The 8,932-nt window shown below is 42.9% G+C and overlaps 1 pseudogene; it reads left to right on the top strand.

Annotated features, from left to right (window-relative positions):
• LOC105997744 overlaps positions 1 to 8,610 on the top strand; it is a 16,486-nt pseudogene extending 7,876 nt beyond the window's left edge.
• The last annotated feature ends 322 nt before the right edge of the window (positions 8,611 to 8,932 follow it).

Below are 8,932 nucleotides of genomic sequence, written 5' to 3'. Positions count from 1 at the left end.
CCCCTCTCGACCCGCCACCGCCGGGGTCGGGTGGCGTGGGCCACGCACGGGGTCTCTCCGCAGCCATTTCCAGGGCTAGAAGCGGGAAGCGGCTCCGCGGTCTCAGGACGGGGGCGGCGGTCGCTGGCTCCCAGGCTTCGCTCCGGGCTCCGGCTCCGCTCCAATGGCTTCTGGGCCTATGGTGGTGCTGGGTCCTAAGTCCCAGTCCTGGGCTCTGAAGGCGGGGTGCTGAGTCCCCCAGAGAAATGACCCGATCCCTCACTCTGAGACCACATGGACACATTAGATACACACACATGCACACACACCATATAAACACACATGCATTGTATATGTATATGATCATTTATATATACATATGTGTATGTGCTCTAATATAGATAACACACATTGTATGGGCAGATATAGTCAATATGTATATATTTTTAATAAACATGGTTTTTCATGTGTCTTTTCAATACATCTATATTTATGCACATATATATTCTGTGTATATTCTATATATATATATAATGCACATAACATACATAGAATGGATACATATACACATATATAACATATCTATATGTTCTAATAATATTTTCATTGTATATATTCTATGTGTGTAATGTACATTCTGTGTATATTCTATGAATATGTACATAGGATGTGTGTGAACGTGTGCTCCTTGGCCATTCATTTACTTTACTAGAAACGGTCCATTTACTTAGCCCCTCCCTGCCTCGACGATGAGATAGGATTTTCTCTAGGAAATGAACCCCATGACAATGGATATATACCTACCTGTGACTCAGTGGTCTGGAGTTGTGGCTAGGCTAAAGGAATTACACTTATAGAATGTCTGTTGTATGCTTGACACACAGTGAAACCTCAATCTAGATTGATAAACTGTTTTAAAATTGTAAGGCCTTTACAGATGGTAGGTTATTCCATGAAATGGCTTATTTCAACCCCCTACACATTATCTTGTGCATGTGCCAGTACTGGGGCTTGAATCTAGAGCCTTGCGCTCTCACTTTGCTTTTCTATTCAAGGCTGGCACTCTACTACTTGAGCCCCTCCTCTACATCTGACTTTTGCCTGAATTCTTGGTTCTTTTGTTTGTCTGGGCTGGCATTGAGCCACAATCCTCAGATCTCATCCTCCTGAGTAGGAAGGATTAGGCGTGCACCTGGCTTGTGCAGACATCTTAAATCCATCTGTAAGGTGTAAATCCTGCCCTTTGCAGGTGTAACGGTGAATGAGATAGAACCCACCTCAGGAAGATTATAACCATTATTATAATCTAGGGCCATTACAGTGGCCGCATGAGAAGCAACTCTTTAAAAAGAAGACATTTGATAACAAAAGGCCATTTTATGCCTGGGAGGGACTGAAATCTGTATGAACAGCCACAAAAACCTGCCTACAGCAAGCAAAACCTAAGCTGAGATTTCTAGGAGGAAATCCCAGTCAACGAAAAGCAACTATAACAGAAGCAAGACAGGAAGGGCTTGCGCCGGTCACAGCCTCCAGTGCTGTGCTCTAAGACATTCTCACCCTGTTCTGTAAATGTTGATGAAGATTTTAAACAGGAGGATGGAATGATCGAACTTTGTATTTTAGTTTTTAGAAATATCTTTGGCAGTCGCAGGGAAAAGGGAAGCTGGCACTGGCCCACTTAAATACTCTTGGTGGTGGTCTAGTGGGTAGGTGGTAAGATGAGGACCAGGTGTTAATTGGGCCTGGCATGGAGGGGTTAGGAGTGAATAGAACTACATCATGGGAGTGTCAAGGGACACCATTTTTTTTTTTAACAGCAGTGGAGAGGGAGACTAAGGTGAAGAAATGAAATGACGTGTTGAGATGGCCCTTTGGAGAAGAAAAGAGAGGAAAGGAGAATGTGGGGTGAACATGACCTGTGATGGGCCAACACTTTTTTTGGGGGGGTCCGGTCGTGGGGCCTGAATTCTGGGCCTGAGCGCTGTCCCTCAGCTCTTCAGCTCAAGGCTAGTGCTCTACCACTTGAGCCACAGCACCACTTCCGGCTTTTTTCTTTTTGCTTATGTGGTACTGAGGAATCGAACCCAGGGCCTCAGGCATGCAAGGCAAGCGCTTTACCACTGAGCCAACTTCCCAGCCCGGGCTAACACTTTTTGGGGGAAGGAATGAGGTCCGCAAGGGTATGACTGACTGACTGCCCACTTAAGAGCTGAGGTGAGAAAGCACAATGGTGACATAGAGTGACTCAAGTCCAATTGTCATCGCTCGCCTGTAACAAGAGCACAGTTCATACATAAGCTCTGGTCTTCAGGATGCTTTTCACTCATTTTGAAGGAACATTGTAATCCCTAACTAGCTGGACTGTTGATTTAAGATATTTCCTTCCAGCGAGGCACCAGTGGCTAATCCTAACTACTCAGGAGGCAGAGAGGTGAGGATCAGGGTTCAAAGCCAGCCTGGGCAGGAGAGACTCTTATCTCCAGTTAACCACCAAAAATCCAGACGGAAAGGTGTGGCTCAAGTGGTAGAGTGCTAGCTTTGAGCAAAAAAGCTCAGGGACAGCTCCCAGATCCAGAACCAGTGTGAAATTAATTAAATAATTAAATAAATGAACATCTACAACGTGCTCCTTCCCAGGAAAATCATTCATGTGTGTCTGAATGCCAATAGAGTGACATTTATTAACCCCTCTCTTTTTTTGTCGGTCTTGGGGCCTGAACTCTGGGCCTGGGTGCTGTCCCTCAGCTCTTCAGCTCAAGGCTAGTGCTCTACCACTTGAGCCACAGCGCCACTTCCAGCTTTTTCTGCTTATGTGGTGCTGAGGAATCAAACCCAGGGCCTCATGCATGCAAGGCAAGCACTCTACTACTGAGCCACCTTCCCAGCCTCTTATTAACACTTTTGATATTCTATTTCAATTATATAATTATATTCTCCCAGAAAAGTCATGGGAAAGTTGAATATAAAATCCTAAACATAATGCATACAGGGAATTTTTTTTTGAGTGGGGTAACAGAAATGTTTTGACATTGGAGTGTGGTGATGTTTGCACAATTCTGTAAATTCACTCAATTTCATTAATTGTGAATTTTATTGTATACAAATTACAACTAAATATGAAAACCTGCAACATGACACCAAAAGATGGATATTAGTCCTCCTCACACTACACTTGATGAACCAGATGTCATAAACAGAATGAAGCCTATTTTGAACGGGTTCCAAGTTTTTCACTGTGTTCTTTTTTGATGGAGAACATGGTGGCAGTGTCTCTTCTACCTTGAGACGTTTCTCAGAGCATGGCTCCTATTCACACTGGTCTCCTGGCTGTCCTCGGTAGATCTGGGGTAGCCTTGTCTTTGGAGTGCCGGGAGGAGGCACTGATTCCTGGTGATCAGAGCAACTCCTTCAGAAAGAATTCTATGGGTGCTATCATATGTGCAGCAAAGGCAGCCTCCAACCTAGGCAAGTGGTCTTGTAAGTAAAGTCCTGCTAAAACCCAGGACCTCACATAGAAGCTGCTATTACAAAAGCGTACTGTCACAGGGTAAACATAGCAAGAGAGCAGGCAGGTGAACTTGGGTCACTTGGAAATGAGTTTGGAATTATTAAGAGATTATGTAAATAAAATGGTTAATTTCCTTAGTCAACCAAAATGCTTAAGAGTTTTCTGACAGATTCCAATTGTCTGTGGCCAACGTTTTATACCAACAAAATTTCAGTTGAAATCTTTGATTTAATAGCCATCTTTATTTTTAATCTCAAGGACCAGATTCTTAGTCCGAGTTGACATTTTCAAGCTACAGGCATTAGAGAATGTTCCCAGGTTTAAGGCAAAGATAACAGTTGTGGCAAAAACCAAACTGGGCCAAGCTGGCTTGTGTTGTTTTAAAGCAAGAAGGTGCTCACAGATGGCTGAGGGAGAGATTTAGCAAGTCCATGCTAATCACACCCAGATAGGAAGGGAATGAATACCGCTACTGCAAACAGCCACTCCTGTGTTCCTGCTGGAGCAATCTTGCTTGGCTAAATCACAATAAAGTATGATATTTAATGACCTGAAACATCTCATGCTCCCTATTATAGTTGGCATTTTATTAGCATATATTAATTGTACAAAATAATGGATTTTCTTAAATATTTTCATACATGCGTATACTTTGATCCTATTTGGTCCCTTTCCCAATTACCCTCTCTTATTCCCTTCCCCACGGTCCCTTTCCTCTTCCCAAATAATTCCCTTTCTACTACTACTATTATTATTATTATTATATTAGACATAGGTTCTACATACAAGAGAAAATATGAGATGTTTGTTTTAGCTAAAGAATATGCATTTTCCTGTAAATGACATAACTTTGTTCTTTTGAGGCTGAATAATGCTCTATCGTATATATATATGCCATATTTTCTTTATCTGTTCATCTGTTAATGGGTGCCTAGGTTGATTCCATGAATAATGCCTCAATACAAAAACCAATATATGCAGCCCAAGTGCTTCAGGTGCACAGGCAGCACACCCCTGTGTGCTATCATCACGATAAGGAGCCACGAGAGGCCATTCTAGTTCAGATGAGGATACAAAGGATTTTCACAAGTTCAGCTGTGAACTATAAAATATTCTAGCTTCTTGATTCTAGACATTTTTAAACTTCTATTCTAGCCTCAAATAGGTTACCCATACCTAACGAATTGTATAAAAGGAACAATTATTTCCCTCTAACCTAAACAGGAATTGATCTTTGTTCACAAATTGTATTTTACTACGTGAGACATTTTATACTAAATGTTATTGATGGTACAAATGTAATATCCTATATTACTAAATATCAGTAGCCAAAATATGATAAACACCAAGATTGATTTAGGTTTTGCTTTGAGACTATAGCATGAAACGTCTCCATGAGAGATGATGTTGAAAAGAACATTAAATTCAATGAATGAATGTATTGATCGGTTATGAATAAGTAAGTTTATGGAATAAGATGGACTTTGCTGGTCGTGGAGGCCCAGGCCTGGGATGATAGCAGTTGGCAAGAAGAGACAGGAGAATTGAGCATTCAAGGCCAACCGCCTTGGCAATGTACATAGTAAGGTCTCTTTTTACAAACAAACACACAGATAAAGAAAGGATCCACATGTTTTATAGCTCTCACAGTTCTCATAATCTAGTTGGGAAACAGAAAACAAACATGTGAAGGAGACAATTACAAATCTGTAAGAATTCTATAGACAGAATTAGAAAGGAACCTTGGGGGTTTTCTGTTTAAGGTAGTCAGGAAAGGCAGCCAGAGGAAAACAAATAAGGACCATTTCCTACGTGATCTATTCATTACTGATGCTACAGAAAAATCAAAACAGAAAATACCTCTGCTCTGATTGGCTTATATTATCAGAAGACCAGACAGATGGTGTGTGGGCTGTTGCAGGGAAAGTAGGCCATATTGAATAATATATTTTCATATTTTTTCTAACTTTTATTAATTACTTAGACTAGAAAAATACTTGACTTATTGAATGGAATTAATACTTTTGAAATATTCTCCCAGCTTAATGGTGGAGCCAAGTTTTACCTGGAAGTATCATGACATTTAAAAGGTGAGATATTTGAAAATTAGCCCTAACAAAATTGAGACTACCAAAAACTACTTTTAGTTATTGAATAATACATAATTGTGGATTTATAGAAAACTACAGACCACACTGCAGTTAGTTATTCATGAAGATGGGAGAAAATAAGGCTGCGCATCTTAAAAATCTGTTAGGCATTCCTCAGGCTTTCAGACTACTGATTAACTGAGGGAAGGATACCAGGTAGAGGTGATGTTTATAATGCTTCTCTGAGTTTCATCCTATGTAGCATGGTAGTATTCAATTTATAATTACAATTAACTGTGTAAGACCTCGCCAGTTGCCTATCTCATAGCTATTCTCTACCTTCACCTCTACTCTTGTTAGAACTCTAATTTTGTACCGTTAGCAAGTCTCCCTTTTGGAAAAGCTACGTCCTTTCACAAACACCAAGAGAATCATGGTCGGACCTCGCCAACAGTGATCACTTCATTCTTGCCTGTGATTGGTTTCCGCAATCATGTGATCGCATTCTGACCAGTGATATTGAAAAGCAGTCAGGATTAAGGTGTCAGTGCACCTGAGAAATGTCTTTTTTTTTTTCTTGCCTATAAGAAAGCATGAGAGAAAACATTTTACTCCTTTGTGTTCTGACTCCCAATCTTGGATCTACCTTTGAAGCCAGGGATTGGAGGCTTATGATTAGGGCTAGTCACGTGAGCCAAGATGCTGAAACAGCAGACTGGAGGGAGGTAAGAGTTTGGGGATGATTCTGACACTGTCAAGCCTGTGGAACAGCCACCTGTGGGAATAGTCAACATCTCTCCCGTCTATACCTATGCAGGTTGCTTATTTTTATTATGGTTGCTGATCAGTTTTTACATCTCTGCTGCAATGTATACCTTTCAGTAAGGAGTTCTTTGGATATTGTTTAATGGAGTAATTAATGGTCTCCCTGTAAGCCCGAAATGAAGCTGATTTGGAATTTCCCTACAGATGAAATAAACTCATTCCCAACAAGGAGATGAGTCCTCACAAGGCAAGGCTCTATTATTTTCTCATGGATCCTTTGACTCTTCACAGAGACGTTTGTCATGGGGAATCTCCCAGGAGCAACCACTCAGACACAATATATAGCCAGTGGAGAGTCTTTGTTAGCCAGCCTGCTCTCACACTTGGGTGTCGGGTAGCCAAGTAGGATAGCCCGTGTTCCAACCAAGCCAGTTAATATACCCCTCACCCAGGATTTAGAAATTCCCTTTTTTCCTAATCTACAGCTGCAAGCAAGCAAGCAGGAAACAACAGAAGCAGAAGTCAGCATTAAGCAAGTGGCACCTGATCTAATTTAGGTGCATTTTGTTCATTTATCCCAACCAAGCCATTTCCTAAAACTAGACTCATACTGAAGCTTATCAATTCCAAGCAAACAGGAACTAAACTGTCTCTGGAAGCTTATTATTCCCAGGCAAGCAGGAACCAGCCCAGGGGAAGAAGCAAAGTGTACGTGACTGGATGGTGCTTAGTCATAAAATGGAGACATTCTGTGTGATATGCTATCACACCTTGGTACCTAGTAGTTTTCTCCTTCAAAATATAAAGTTGAAGCCGGGAGCTGGTAGCTCATACCTGTAATCCTAGCTACTCAAGAGGCTGAGATCTGAGGAACGAGGTTCAAAGCCATCCCTGGCAGGAAAGTCCCTGAGACTCTTATCTCCAATAAACCACCAGAAAACCAGAAGTGGCACTGTGGCTCAAGGGGGTAGAGCACTCACCTTGAGCTGAAGAGCTGAGGGACAGTGCCCAGGCCAAGAGTCCAAGCCCCCAACTGACAAAAAATAAATAAATAAATTTGACTAGATAAAGTATTGCCTGATAACAATGATTCCCAAACCCTTCAGTCTTAGGAAACTGTTTTTGTGTGTGTGTGGTCGGTCGTGGGGGCTTGATCTGAGTCTTTTACCCACCTCTTTAATTTATGTCTTTATAGAAGATGATGGGATGCTTGTTTCTGATCTGCATTCAATCTGGAACAATATGTTGTATGGATTTAAAAAAACTTGAGCCAGCCCGGCCTGGTGCAGCGCTGGGCCTCAGTGGGGAGGATGAAGGTGTAGGCCAACGCGCTGTCTGATCTACAGAAACAGCTGTGTTAGAACAATTTGGATTCCCTTTAGCTGGAACACAGACCAGATGTTACACAAACCACGCTGTCCTACGACCAGACAAAACGAGTCCCTCAATGGGTCCTTGAACACATTTCCAAAAGCAAGATCACAGGGGATGCAGACAGAAAGCATTGCAAATTCCAGCCAGATCCCAGGATTCCCCCGGCCTTCCGCGCCTACAATGAAGACTATCTTGGAAGTGGCTGGTCTACAGGACATATGGCTCCAGCTAGAAATAACAAATTTTCAAGTAAAGCTGTGCTGAAACCTTTTACCTTTCTAATATTGTGCCTCAGAATTATGAAAATAATTCTGGATATTGGAATAGAATAGAAATGTATTGCTGTGAACTGACAGAGCAATTCGAGGGTGTATGGGTAGTGTCTGGACCTCTGACCTTACCTGAGACTAGAAATGATGGCAAGAAGACTGTGAGTTACCAGGTGATCAGCTCAGACAATGTGACCTTACCCTCGCATCTTTACAAAGTGATCCTGGCCCAGAGGAGCCCAGGGTCCCCTGAGCCCTTGGCCCGGGGGCCTTTGTGGTGCCCAACGAAGCCATCGGCTTCCAGCCCCCGCTGGCTGACTTCCAGGTGAGCCTACGGGACCTCGGGTCTGGTGTTCTTCCCCCGTGTGGACTGGACACGGGAGATCCAGAACCTCTGCTCCGTGGACAGCTGCAAGCTCATGGACTTCCATGCCTTCACCTGTACCTGAGCACCAAGAAGGTGGATAGCACCCACTCGCTGCCCCGGCTGGAGAAGATTCTGGAAAACCTGAAGGACGCGGGCATCGAACCCGATGCGTATTTCATGAGTCGCTACATGAAGAAGATTAAAGAACTGATTGCTAAGGAGCAGCTAGGCACCCGGGTGGGGAAATCCTCCTAGATGAGTTGCTTTTGTAATTTTTAGATGTGTGTGCCCAGTATCAGAACTTGAACTCAGGGCCTGGCCATTCTCCCTTAGCTATTTTCTTTTCTTTTTTTATTTTGGTCGGTCCTGGGGCTTGAACTCTGGGCCTGGGCACTGTCTCTCAGCTCTTTAGCTCAAGGCAAGTGCTCTACGGCTTCAGCCACAGCGCCACTTCTGGTTTTCTAGTGCCTTATTGGAGATAAGAGTCTCATGGACTTTCCTGCCCTGGCTGGCTTTGAACCATGATTCTCAGATCTCAGCTAGGATTACAAGCGTGAGCCACCGGTGCCCAGCCTAG

The sequence above is a fragment of the Dipodomys ordii genome, unplaced genomic scaffold (genome assembly GCF_000151885.1).
Source record: "Dipodomys ordii isolate 6190 unplaced genomic scaffold, Dord_2.0 Scaffold152, whole genome shotgun sequence".
Classification (NCBI taxonomy): Eukaryota; Metazoa; Chordata; class Mammalia; order Rodentia; family Heteromyidae; genus Dipodomys; species Dipodomys ordii.
This window is presented reverse-complemented; position numbering and strand designations above follow the sequence as displayed.